This window comes from Bos mutus, chromosome 21, assembly GCF_027580195.1.
Source record: "Bos mutus isolate GX-2022 chromosome 21, NWIPB_WYAK_1.1, whole genome shotgun sequence".
Classification (NCBI taxonomy): Eukaryota; Metazoa; Chordata; class Mammalia; order Artiodactyla; family Bovidae; genus Bos; species Bos mutus.
Window position 1 is genome coordinate 7,468,023 of NC_091637.1, and position 13,828 is coordinate 7,481,850.

General features: G+C 44.6%; 1 protein-coding gene across 7 annotated transcripts in view; it reads right to left on the bottom strand.

The window, feature by feature from the left end:
• The window catches only part of PGPEP1L (pyroglutamyl-peptidase I like), a 74,247-nt gene that overhangs the window by 46,543 nt on the left and 13,876 nt on the right, over positions 1–13,828 (bottom strand). For 2 of the 7 annotated variants that reach the window (XM_070358359.1, XM_070358361.1), the window contains one exon: positions 12,252–12,330. The exons of the other annotated variants lie outside the window; for them this stretch is intronic. The gene's annotated coding sequence lies outside the window, so the exon portion shown is untranslated. The remainder of the gene's footprint in view (positions 1–12,251; positions 12,331–13,828) is intronic. 7 annotated transcript variants of the gene reach the window in all.

Genomic DNA, 13,828 nt, shown 5'->3' on the forward strand with positions numbered 1-13,828 from the left:
ATACAAGAACTGCTAGATATGCACCACTGTTTGCCCCCAACACGGCCTGGTGGTACTTCCCATTGTTGTTATTGTTTAGTCACTAAGTTGTGTGTGACTCTTTGTGACCCCATGGACTGTAGCCCACTAGGCTCCTCTGTCCATGGGATTTCTTGGCAAGAACACTGGAGCGGGTTGCCACTGCCTTCTCCAAAGGGATCTTCCTGACCCAGGGATCGAACCTGCATTGGTGGGTGTAGTCCTTATCACTGAGCCCCAAGGGAAGCCCAGCACTTCCCATACCACCTGCTAAATGGAACCCACTTGAATCCATTCCCGTCCCCTCTTACTTTGATAGACCAAGAGGGGCCGGTAATCCTAGAGTAAGGCTGACGGTGGACCATACACATCTGAACCACCTCCACCAGAAGTCATGTTACAACCAGCCAGGGCCCATATTCTCTTCAGTCCCCCATACAAAGCCAGTCCTTCTCTGTGTATCTTTTTCCTCCCTATGAGGCCTCTCCCCCATGAATAAATTCCTTAATATATCCCAGGCTTGTAATCATACTTTCACCCTTTCCCCTACCCAGACGTGAGGCCCCTCATAACCAGTGACAGAACACATCACCCCATACCTATTATTCTGACTCCCCCTTTTAACATTTACTCACCCACCAACTGTGACCACCAACTGGACACAAGTTGGCTATTTTGGGGTATCCCTTTGTCCCACCCCACCCACCAGCTGCCTATATCAAAATACAGTTTCTAGTTCCAGCCTTTCAATGTTAAACAAGAAGACTGCAAGAAACTCAAGACCCCTGAGAACTATGACATCAGATGGGACCCTACTATCCCTTCATTTAAGTGGGCTAAGGACTGTTCTTCCCTCTCCTCACAGATCGCAAGTCTTCCCCTCTATCTGGGATGACTCTAGCTACCAGTTATGAAGGCATGGAGCATTCCTATACCCATTTAGGGAAGTTCTATTTCAACATCACTTTAGACATCAGCCTGGACCCCAGGAATTGTACCTGTTTCCTCTGTGGTTTCAACACCTACTTGTATCTCCCAGCCAACTGGACAGGCCCCTGCACCCTGGTATACGTAATTTCTAACCTTACTCTTATAAATGACAGTATCCCACATCCCCTGTACTCTCAATCACATAGGTTGAAGAGGGCAGTGCCTGCCATAATTTCAGTTCTGGGGTTACTCATTAGGGTAACATGGGCTCAGCAGGCACTTTAAAAAAAAACAATATAACCACATTTACTTAAGAATATATTCCAATATCAAACAGCAAAGTTCAAAAATGCAAAATCAAAATTATTTTGCACCAACCTAATAACTTTACACATGGTAATGCACACGTTTCAGTGCTACTCTCTCAATTCTTCCCACCCTCGTCTTCCCCCACTGTGTCCATAAGTCCATTTTGTATGTCTGCATCTCCACTGCTGCCTTGCAAATATGTTCATCAGTACCCTCTTTCCAGATTCCATACATAGGCATTAATATACAATATTTGTCTTTCTCTTTCTGACTTACTTTACTCTGTTTAATAGGCTCTTGGTTCATCCTCCTCATTAAACTGACTCAAAGATGCTCCTTTTTATGGCTGAGTAAAATTCCACGGTGTATATGTACCACACTTTCTTTATCCACTCATCTGTTGATAGACATCTAGGTTGCTTCCCATCCTAGCTATTGTAAATAGTGTTGCAATGAACATTGGGGTACATGTGTCTTTTTTGATTATGGTTTCCTTAGGGTATATGTACAGTAGTGGGATTGTTGGGTCATAAGGTAGCTTTATTTCTAGCTTTAAAGACATTTCCACACTGTTCTCCATAGTGGTTGTGTCAATTTGCATTCTCACCAACAGTGAAAGAGGGTTCCCGTTTCTACACACTCTCTCCAGCATTTATTGTTTGTAGATTTTTTTTCAGCAGGACTTCTAAATTCAGTTTTCACTGCTTGACAGCGTTCCCTCGAACTTACCCAACAGGTTGTCAACCTAACAGCCCAAATTAACACTTTACAGGAATAAATAAATTCGCTAGCAGGAGAAGTCTTACAGAACAGAAGGGCTTTAGGCTTACTACTAACAGCTACCCAAGGTGGGATGTGTGCAGTGTTGAAGGAAGTGTGCTGCTTCTTGCTCAACCAGGCAGGCCTGGTCCAGGCTGACTTCTGAGGCACCCCTGACTGAGCAGAGAAGGGAGCCTCTGGGGATCTGAGCTGTGGAATTCCAAGACCAATGTTTGGTCCTGGTTCTCCTAGCTCGCCCCTCTTCTGGGCCTCTTGACAGCTCTTCTGCTTCTACTAATCTTCGGGCCATGTGTCTTAACCTTGTTACGTTTGTTTCTTCTAGAATACAACAGATTTACAAATGGCAGCATGGCAAGAATATCAGCTGGTCAACTCCTGGACAACACCGGAACAAGCCACCGTATCATCCTGTGGACCTGCACTTTCTCCCCTAAGTACACCCTGGCAAAGAGCAGGCAAAGGGAACCCAGGGCCCCACAACGCCTGTGTTCAGCTTGAAGAAGCCAGAGCAATCATCATCACCCTTTTCCTCAATGACCTGGGTCCTGAGGGCCTTAGACAGGGACAGATAGGCAGTGGGGTAAGGGTCAAAAGATTTGGCCCATGAGTAAAAAGATGGGGTCAGGTACAGTCCTATACTGAGGTTGCAGGACCAAATCTCCAAAAATGTCCAAGCCCCATAGCAACTGTTGCCATGAGCCCCCCTGACCTAAACCAGCCAGTAGCCCAACTGCATATTAGGTAAAATATTTACCATATTGCTTCCTGATCAATCACCTAACACCACCCTTCTAGCAGCAATTTCCTTTGTCCTGAGGCTATAAAAGCTGGCCACTAGACCATGAAAGGGGCTGGCTCTCCCTGGACAGTCAGGAAGTCAGACCACTGTGTTTGCAATGCCCCTCACTAGCTCTGCTCTTTGTTCTCACTAAACTCACTCCCTTCTGAGATATTTTGTGTCTGAAAATTCTCTTCCAACCCCGTGCACGGACCAAGACATTTTGGGTGGCAATTATTCCTCCCAAAATTCTGTATTGCAAACCCAGAACAATCTAATTGTGGTTATTTCCCCAAGATGCAGGGAAGAGGCAGGGACAGTGGGGAGTCCAGACTTTTCTGGTGGCCAGAGTTTGAGGACATGAGCTTTTTGGAAGTGGGTATGGTTTAGGAAAAGGAAGCTTGTGATTAAATGGTGTTTTCTTTGAGGCACTACTGAAGATACGAGACGAGCTAAGACCTTACAGGTTATTTATTATCTTATCTGATTGAATCCTAACAGCAACCTCTCAAGCCAAGAAAGGAGGATCTGGTCAACTTGGGCCTCAGTCTCTTCACCTCTATCATGGGAACAATAACAATACTGTATCTACCATAAAGACTATTAGGAGCCCATGGAGGTCAAGTAAAATGGCAAAACGAAAGAGGTCTTTAGTGACTCTGATGGGAGCAGCTTGAGTATGGAACCAGGGCTGGAAGCCAGAGTGTTGTAGTGAATTTAAAAATTAACAGGAACTATTCTCTCTTTTCTTGATCCCTCTGGTTAGACATTTATCAATTGTATTGATTTTCTCAAAGAACCAGCTCTTGGTTTCTTTGATTCTCATTATTATGTTTCTGCTATCTAGTTCATTGATTTCTGTTTTGATCTTTATTATTTTCTCTTTTCTCCTTAGCGTGGACTTAATTTGCTCTTTTTCTAGTTTCTTATGGTAGAAGCTGAAGACACTGACTTGAGAGCTTTCTTCTTTTCTAATATCGTCATTCAGTGCTATGAATGTCCCAAGTTCTGCATTAGCAACACGCCACACATTTTAAAATGTTGTGTTTTCATTTTCATTTATTTCAAAAGGCTATAATAGCGCTTCTTATTCCTTCTTTGATCCATGGTTTACTTAGAAGGGTATTATTTAGTTTCTAAATATGTGCAAATATATGCAGATTTTCCAGATATGTTTCTAAGAGCTGATTTCAAATTTAAATCCAGTGTGGCCAGAGAACTACTTTGTATGACTTGAATTCTTTTGAATTTATTCACACTTGTCTTATGACCCAGCATATGGTCTATCTTGATAAATGTCCTACATGTACTGAAAAGAGTTGTATTCTGCCTGGGGTGGAGAGTTCTATAATGTCAATTAGGTCAAGCTGATGGATAGTGTGTTCAGGTTTTCTGTATCTTTGTTATTTTCTGTCTATGTATTTCTATCCATTATTGGAAGGGGAATGTTAAAATCCCTAACTATAATTGTTAATGAGACTTACAGTTCTATTAGTTTTTGCTTTGGGTATTTTGGAGGCACTGTTATTAGTGGCCCAAATGTTTCGAGCCACGTTGTCTTGATTAACTGGCTCTTACTATACGTGCATGCTGTGCGTGCTTAGTCGCTTCAGTCATGTCCGACTCTTTGTGACCTCATGGACTGTAGCCCACCAGGCTCCTCTGTCCATGAGGATTTCCCGGGCAAGAATACTGGAGTGGGTTGTCATTTCTTTCTCCAGGGAATATCCCAAACCGGAATCCAACCACCGTCTCTTCTGTCTCTTGCAGAAGCAGGAGGGTTCTTTCCCAGTAGCGCCACTTGGAAGGGCAGGCAATTAATATATAATTGTCTACAAATTTTGAGCTCTTAGAACCTAGTTACCAAGATGGGTAAAGGACAGAAATAATCTTACAATGGGCAAAAGAGGAGGATCCCAGTAGGATGCTGCCTCAGGACCACTACCCCAAATGCATCCTAGGGCTCTCCAACCATATCCCCATCTCTGGGGAACCCAGGGCCTGAAATCTCACCTCCATAGATCTTTGGGTTCAACAGTTCCTGTCTAGATATTTCTGCAAATGCCTGTGAGAGAAGAAACCCTGTATCAGGACACTTTCCCGCCCAGAGAGAAGGTGTAGCATGTGAGGGGGGTGGGACCCAAAGCTGGGACAGTCAGGAACATCTCAGGGAAACGTAACTAAATCAAGGCTGGTCGGGGGTTCAGCTTAGTTACCTGTGATTAGACGTCAGTGCAGAGGCCCGGGACCCATCAGTGGTGTCTCAGGTTGGCTTGGAGCCTGGTTCAGATCCACAAGGGCCTCCGCAGCTTTTAGAATACCAGGTGCAGCATCCTTAATGTAGTGTTGAAGTTTTTTTTTTAATGTGAAATGTGTTTTCAATGTGGATGTGAGGACTGAAATGAGAAAGACCATTCCTAATAGACTTTTGTTTGTTTCTGTAAAAGCTCTGTTCCTCCCCACAGGAACTAAGGGTTGCCTTTGAATCCCGGTTCAAGCTGACATTCTGCTGCCTGAACTCCAGGGTCACACTTGTTTGTGTTCTTTCCTCTGGTGTCAGACTGTGTGTGTTGCAGGATATATTTCCATCATATTTATGGCAACACAAATACAACCCTAATGCCCCCAAGAGTCTGGTTTGGATTCCACAAAGCAAGAAAAACAGACTGGAGTGTTTCTTATACTGATAAGAAGATGCAATCCAGAAAGGACATGATGTAGTTCATCAAATCTGAGCCCAGAGACTGAAGGCAAAGCATTACTGTATGAACCACCAACAAAGCAAACACTCTGCTCAACTGTAATAAAACATAAGATGGAATTGACTGAAAGATTCTGATTTCAGAATGCCAAAATGTTATTTAAAAAAAGGAAGTGTTTCCTTGGTAGCCCAATGGTAAGAATCCACCTGCCAATGCAGGGGACCGGATCCCTGGTCTGGGACGATTCCACATGTTGCATAGCAACTAAGCCTCTGTACCAATCACCGAGCCTGCACTCTAGAGCCCCAAAGCAGCAACTACTGAAGCCCATGCACCTTGAGCCTGTGTTTTGTGATGAGAAGCCTCAGCAACGACTGATCAAACAAGTGGGAAATGGGTCAGTCTGCTCTACTTTGGCACTAGGAAGGAGCTGAGGACTCTGCATTTGCTAGGGGGCAGTGGTGGGGGTAGAGCGACCCCCAGCAAGACCCTAGAAAGGTGCTGGTGTCATTTTAAAAGATATTACTCTTCTTTTTCTGATTTGTCATCCTATCAACGTGGGGATGGATTTAAGGTGTAATACTGTAAAAGCATGGCCCCATCCATCAGAACAAGACCCAGTTTCGCCCTCAGTCAGTCTCTCCCATCAGGAAGCTATCATAAGCCTCTTATCCTTCTCCATTAGAGGGCAGACAAAAGGAAAACCACAGTCAAAGAAAACTACCCAATCTGATCACATGTATCACAACCTTGTCTAACTCAGTGAAACTATGAGCCATACCGTGTAGGGCCACCCAAGACAAATGGGTCATGGTGGAGAGATCTGACAAAACGTGGTCCACTGGAGAAGGGAATGGCAAACCACTTCAGTATTCTTGCCTTGAGAACCCCGTGAACGGTATGAAAAGGCAAAATGATAGGATACTGAAAGAGGAACTCCGCAGGTCAGTAGGGGCCCAATATGCTACTGGAGATCAGTGGAGAAATAACTCCAGAAAGAATGAAGGGATGGAGCCAAAGCAAAAACAATACCCAGTTGTGAAGGTCACCAGTGATGGAAGTAAAGTCTGATGCTGTAAAGAACAATATTGCATAGGAACAAAGAATGTTAGGTCCATGAATCAAGGCAAATAGGAAGTGGTCAAACAGGAGATAGCAAGAGTTAGCATTGACATTTTAGGAATCAGCAAACTAAACTGGACTGGAACGGGTGAATTTAACTCAGATGACCATTATATCTACTACTGTGGGCAAGAATTCCTTAGAAGAAATGGAGTAGCCATCATAGTCAACAAGAGTCCGAACTGCAGTACTTTGATGCAGTCTCAAAAATGACAGAATGATCTCTGTTCATTTCCAAGGCAAACCATTCAATATTAAAGTAACCCAAGACTATGCCCCAGCAATGCTGAAGAAGCTGAAGTTGATCGGTTCTATGAAGATCTATAAGACCTTCTAGAACTAACACCCCCAAAAGATGTCCTTTTCATTATACGGACTGGAATGCAAAAGTAGGAAGTCAAGAAATACCAGGAGTAACAGGAAAATTTGGCCTTGGAGTACAGAATGAAGCAGGGCAAAGGCTAATAGAGTTTTGCCAAGAGAATGCACTGGTCATAGAAAACACCCTCTTCCAACAACACAATAGAAGACGCTACACATGGATATCAGCAGATGGTCAATACTGAAATCAGAGTGATTTTATTCTTTGCAGCCAAAGATGGAGAAGCTCTACACAGTCAGCAAAAACAAGACCAGGAGCTGACTGTGGCTCAGATCATGAACTCCGTATTACCAAATTCAGACTTAAATTGAAGAAAGTAGGGAAAACCACTAGACCATTCAGGTATGTACTAAATCAAATCCCTTATGACTATACACTGGAAGTTACAAATAGATTCAAGGGATTAGATCTGATAGACAGAGTACCTGAAGAATTATGGACACAGGTTTGTGACATTGTACAGGAGGGAGGGATCAAGACCATCCCCAAGAAAAATAAATGCAAAAAGGCAAAATGGTTGTCTGAGGTGGCCTTACAAATAGCTCTGAAAAGAAGAGAAGCAAAAGGCAAAGGAGAAAGGAAAGATATATCCATTTGAATGCAGAGTCCCAAAGAATAGCAAGGAGAGATAAAGAAAGCATTCCTCAGAGATTAATGCAAAGAAATACAGGACAACAATAGAATGGGAAAGACTAGAGATCTCTTCAAAAAAATTAGAGATAGCAAGGGAACATTTCATGCAAAGATGGGCACAATAAAGGACAGAAATGGTATGGACCTAGAGAAGCAGAAGATATTAAGAAGAGGTGGCAAGAATACACAGAAGAACTATACAAAATAGATCTTCACGATCCAGATAATCATGATGGTGTGATCACTCACCTAGAGCCAGACATCCTGGAATGTGAAGTCAAGTGGGCCTTAGGAAGCATCACTATGAACAAAGCTAGTGGAGGTGATGGAATTTCAGTTGAGCTATTTCAAATCCTGAAAGATGATGCTGTGAAAGTGCTGCACTCAATATGCCAGCAAATTTGGAAAACTCAGCAGTGGCCACAAGACTTAAAAAAGGCCAGTTTTCATTCCAATACCAAAGAAAGGCAATGCCAAAGAATGCTCAAACTACTGCACAACTGCACTCATCTCACACACTGGCAAAGTAATGCTCAAAATTCTCCTAGCCAGACTTCCAACAGTACGTGAACCGTGAACTCCAGATGTTCAAGCTGGATTTAGAAAAGGCAGAGGAACCAGAGATCAAACTGCCAACATCCAATGGATCATGGAAAAACCAAGAAAGTTCCATAAAAACATCTACTTCTGCTTTATTGACTATGCCAAATTCTTTGACTGTATGGATCACAACAAACTGTGGAAAATTCTTAAAGAGATGGGAATACCATACCACCTTACCTGCCTCTTGAGAAATCTGTATGCAGGTCAAGAAGCAACAGTGAGAACTGGACATGGAACAACAGACTGGTTCCAAATTGGGGAAGGAGTACGTCAAGGCTGTGTATTGCCACCCCGCTTATTTAACTTCTATGCAGAGTACATCATGAGACATGCTGGACTGGATGAAGCACAAGCTGGAATCAAGATTGCTGGGAGAAATATCAATAACCTCAGATATGCAGATGACACCACCCTTATGGCAGAAAGTGAAGAAGAACTAAAGAGCCTCTTGATGAAAGTGAAAGAGAAAAGTGAAAAAGTTGGCTTAAAGCTCAACATTCAGAAAACGAAGATCATGGCATCAGGTCCCATCACTTCATGGCAAATAGATGGGGAAACAATGGAAACAGTGACAGAGTTTATATTTTTGGGCTCCAAAATCACTGCAGATGGTGACTGCAGCCATGAAATTAAAAGACGCTTACTCCTGGGAAGGAAAGTTATGACCAACCTAGACAGCATACTAAAAAGCAGAGATATTACTTTGCCAACAAAGGTCCATCTAGTCAAGGCTATGGTTTTTCTTTCTTTTTTTTTAAGGCTGTGGTTTTTCCAGTGGTCATGTATGGATGTGAGAGTTGGACTATAAAGAAAGCTGAATGCTGAAGAATTGTTGCTTTTGAACTGTGGTTTTGGAGAAGATTCTTGAGAGTCCCTTGGACCACAAGGGGACCCAACCAGTCCATCCTAAAGGAGACCAGTCCTGAATATTCATTGGAAGGACTGATGCTGAAGCTGAAACTCCAATACTTTGGCCACCTGATGAGAAGAACTGACTCATTTGAAAAGACTCTAATGCTGGGAAAGATTGAAGGCAGGAGGAGAAGGGGACAACCGAGGATGAGGTGGTTGGATGGCATCACCAACTCAATGGACATGAGTTTGAGTAAACTCCGGGAGTTGGTGATGGCCAGGGAGGCCTGGCGTGTTGCAGTCCATGGGGTCGCAAAGAGGCAGACACAACTGAGTGACTGAACTGAACTGAACCCGAAAAATAAACATCTGACTCACTTGTCTCTAATGGCAGGTTTTTCCCCAGATAAGCAGACTAAATGCATTTCCCTGAATGTTTAATAAAAGCAAGGTTTTTTAAAGCCACAGTGGACACTCCTGAACACGGAATGAGGTGCTCCCTCCACCGTGTATGTTTTCTCTTCATCCTTGGGGGACCCTGCAGTCAGGCTGCTTAGGTGGGCTGCCACTGCCATGGGAGCAAGCCTTCCGCCCAGGGCCCAGACTCTTCATCATGGGCTCTCACGTTCCTCATATCCTCATGCCATTTCAAAATGAAGACGCAAGGACAGTCCTACTTCAGGCTGTCCCGGGGCCAGCATGAACTAGGGACAGTAGCCTGGCTACTTCTCTTCCCACCCCTAAGATGGGTTCACACTACAGAGTCACCAGATTGTGAAGTCATGGAAAGGGGTTCAAGTGAGTTGGGGCTACCCAGCCTTCAAGGCCAAAGTCCATACAACCCAACCAAGTGGTTGCTCCAGAAGTGACTGGCACTGAGCTGGTTTCTGTCACAGGTGAGGTCCCTGCACGTGACAGGGAGATGTTGGCATCTCCCTGAATCCTCACGCTGGTGACTTTCATCCTCGGCCTTCCCCTATTAACCAAGAAAACAGAACAAACCTCACTGTGGGCCAGACTGGAAAAATGTCTGTGATATATATGGTCTGTTTCCCATAGGTTGGGAAAAGTTTTGTCATGGGATTTGGCAGGAAGAATGGAGACACTCTTAGGAAAGAAAATCAAGCTGAATCAAAAGAAAGAATTTACTGTTACTTGGAAAGGTAAGCAGTTTCCTGCCTGTCTCTGAGTGTGGTCTGAACAACTCACCCTTCATTCTAAGGTGTTCTTCAGCTTGGTGCTTCTTTTTTCTCTTCTGACTCATTGCCATTTGTTCTTTATTATTATGCTTTTTATAGCAACATCTAATAAAGGCACAAAGCTACCTCATCTTTGGAGTGTAAAGAAATTATTCTGCCATCTCAAGTTGATCAAATGTGGCAAGAGCTCTGACCTCTTGGCCCTCCAGGCTGGGTTTATTTTAAGTGCAGTTATATAATATCCTAGCCCAACTGACCCAGGGTGTGTTTTACAAAAGCCTTATTTTATTTGCTGCCTCTCCAGGCTCAGGCACTTCTAAAAGAGATCAGGACCTAATTTCTTTTGAAAGCCTATGAGGTGGTGCTGGCTCCAAAATGAGAGTGTCCAGAAAACCGGAGATAAGGCACAGCCATCACATAAGTCAGTAGATGAGATTTACCGCTGGGAAGGGCAGGGTGCCCTGTACAGGCCAGTCTAATGTTAAAGTCTTTGGTACATGCTGTTGGTAAGTAGCATTAAGTCACCTTTCTGGGAGTTTATAACAGATACCTTTGTTCGTCAGGAACTTACAGCATTTTATTTTATTTTTTTCTGTATTTTCCTTCTTTTTAAGAAACAATCTCCCATTCAAGTGAAACCACAACAAAAATTCACTCAAGTTATTATTTAGTAGCTTATCTGTCTTGGAGAGAAAATGACATGAGTGTAGGACGGCACCCTTTTCCTCTCTCTGTCATTCCATACACCCCCACTAACGATGCCGGGCATCGAGAAAGGACTCAGGAGACAGAACCGCAGTATTAACAAGGTTGACCTTTTGTGGGAGAATGCAGGAGGACAGAAATGACAGACAAGCATTCATGTATCCAGTCAACTCAGAGCAACTGGGAAGCTCGCTTCAGGCCAGGCCCTTTGTGGGGACAAGGGAGCGTAGTTCCCACAGACAGTGCGCTGCTTATACTGCCTCAGGGAGCTGTGTGTCCTCTTGCGCATCATTAGCCCACCAAAGCACGTTTTGTATCTGTATAATGGGTCCAGCGTCTATACCTGAACTAGCTTAGACCTTTGTCTTAACACCCCACTTAGACGATCACCCCTACGATGGGTGCTCTGTTGGCCATATGCTGACACTTTCAGGGGATATTCCCAGGGAGGTCCCAAACCAGATTCAGAGGGTTTAATACTGAGTGGATTCTACACACATGCAATAGAGGAGGACACTGAATAACCCTAGATGGTGCAGGAAGAAACAGTGGTCCAAGGGCTGAGGGTGAAGTAGCCCTTAAAGAGACTGCAAGGACCTCTGCCCTGGAGAAAAGCACCAGAAAGAAAGGGAAGGCAGAGACCACAGGTGGCTAGCAGGGACCCGTGGAGAAGGCAGACGGGTGGCAGGTGGCCCCAAAGCTGGGCTCGGCTTTGCTTTCTCACCAGCCGCTACAGAGGTTTCTGTTCTGGTCATCAACCTGTGGTCTCACTGTGAGCAAGAAGATCAAGCAGCTCATCATCTGTCTGTGTCTCAGGCACGGATGGGAGAGCTTCAGAGACAGTTGAGATGAACTTACAGCAGAGAGTCAGCCATGATGACGTGGACATCGGGCTGAGGCATTGTAGTGAGCCTCACTTTGCTCACCCCTGGCTCACTGGCTAGGGGGTCTTGATTTCTTGAGTTCTGGGAAGTTTAAAAGCCATGCTGGGTGTTTTTTTTTGTTTTTTGCCATGCCAAAAAAAAGATCCCATGGCTTGTGGGATCTTAGTTCCCCGACCAGGGACTGAACCTGGGCCCAGGCAGTGAAAGTGCCAAGTCCAATCGCTGAACTGCCAGGGAATTTCCTAAACGCCTTTCTTGGGCTAAAAGAGGTCTTCTTCTGAACTGAGTGTTGTTTTCCCCCAGGTGAAGAGTGAGGCAAATGGCCTGAACCTGAACTTTACTTGGTAGAATCACCTGAGATTGGATTCTAGGCTTGGCCACGTCATGGCATGTAGGTTTGATCGTCAACCTCTCCGAGCACCCATTTCCTCACCTGCAAAAGGGAATAACAGTATCAACTTCTTTGGACTGCAGGAAGAATTCAGCAAGCCACTCTGCATGAAGTGTCTTGGGGCACCCAGTGCATGGAGGGTTGGAAAATTTACTCCCTTTTGTCAGAAGTCACCCTGTCTTTCTCTGCTGCTCCCACCAGATGGCCTTCGCCGTGACCCCCTCCCCAGGGGTGCAGCTTTTTCTCCCTTTGCTTTAAAAGGTTCCTTTCTTTGGTATGTTCTCCAGAATGAAATTAATCTTTCCCTCTTCAGAGTCTCATAGTGGAGCCCTTCTCAGAATCTGCTTTGAGTTGTAATTATCTTATTCATGAGCCACCTCCTCTCCTTACACAGGAACCCCTCTAGGAAACTGTGACATAAAAAAAAAGTATATCTGATCTTTGTCCCCAGTTCCAGGCACACAGCATCAAAACTCTCATAATTTCCAGAGCATCAGGAGTGTCTTTGTTATGCTGATACGGTGACTCACGGTAGCCCCTTGATGGCTGCAGGATGGAATCTGGTCACCAGAAAAACCAACCATTTGATTAGTTGGTGGGGATTTCTAGTTGCTTGACCTTCGGGGAGGGGAGATGTAGTTCAATCACATGGCCAGTGATTTAATCAACTTTGCCTACACAATGAAATTCCAATAAAGACTCTGCATACAGAAGTTCAGTGGAGTTTCCTGGTTGATAAATGTATTGATGTGCCAGAAGGCGGCTCGCCCTGACTCCATAGTAAGAGGGCAAGAAACTTCTGTATTTGGGAGCTATCCAGACCTCACCCTATGTATCCTTTATTTAAAAAAATGTAAGTCTAGTGCTTTCCTGAGTTGTGCGTGTTATTCTAGCAAATTATCAAAACTGTAGAGGTCATGAGAATTCCCAAATTTATAGTCAGAAGAACAGATGACTTGGGGACCCTTGAAATGCAGCTGGTGTCTGAAGGGAGGGTAGTCTTGTGGAGGACTTTGCCCTGAAACCATGGGAGTCTGTGTGTACTCCAGGGGGTTAATGTCAGAATTGTATTGCAGTCACCTGCCTGGGGCTTCCCAGGTGGAGCTAGTGGTAAAGAACCCAACTGCCAATGCGAGACATAGAGACGTGGGTTGGATCCCATGTGTGTCAGGAAGATCCCCTGGAGGAGAACAGGGCAACCCACTCCAGTATTCTTGCCTGGAGAATCCCACGGACAGAGGAGCCTGATGGGCTACAGTCCATAATGTCGCACAGAGTTGGACATGACTGAAGCCACTTAGCACGCACGCACACACACCTAGCTGGGGTGGGACAGAACAGGAAGAGACTCACGTATTAGTAGTCAGTCAGTTCAGTCGCTCAGTTATATCCACCTCTGTGACCCCACGAACTGCAGCACGCCAGACTTCCCTGTCCATCACCAAATCCCAGAGTTTATTCAAACTCATGTCCGTTGAGTCGGTGATGCCATCCAACCAACTCATCCTCAGTCGTCCCCTTCTCCTACTGCCTTCAGTCT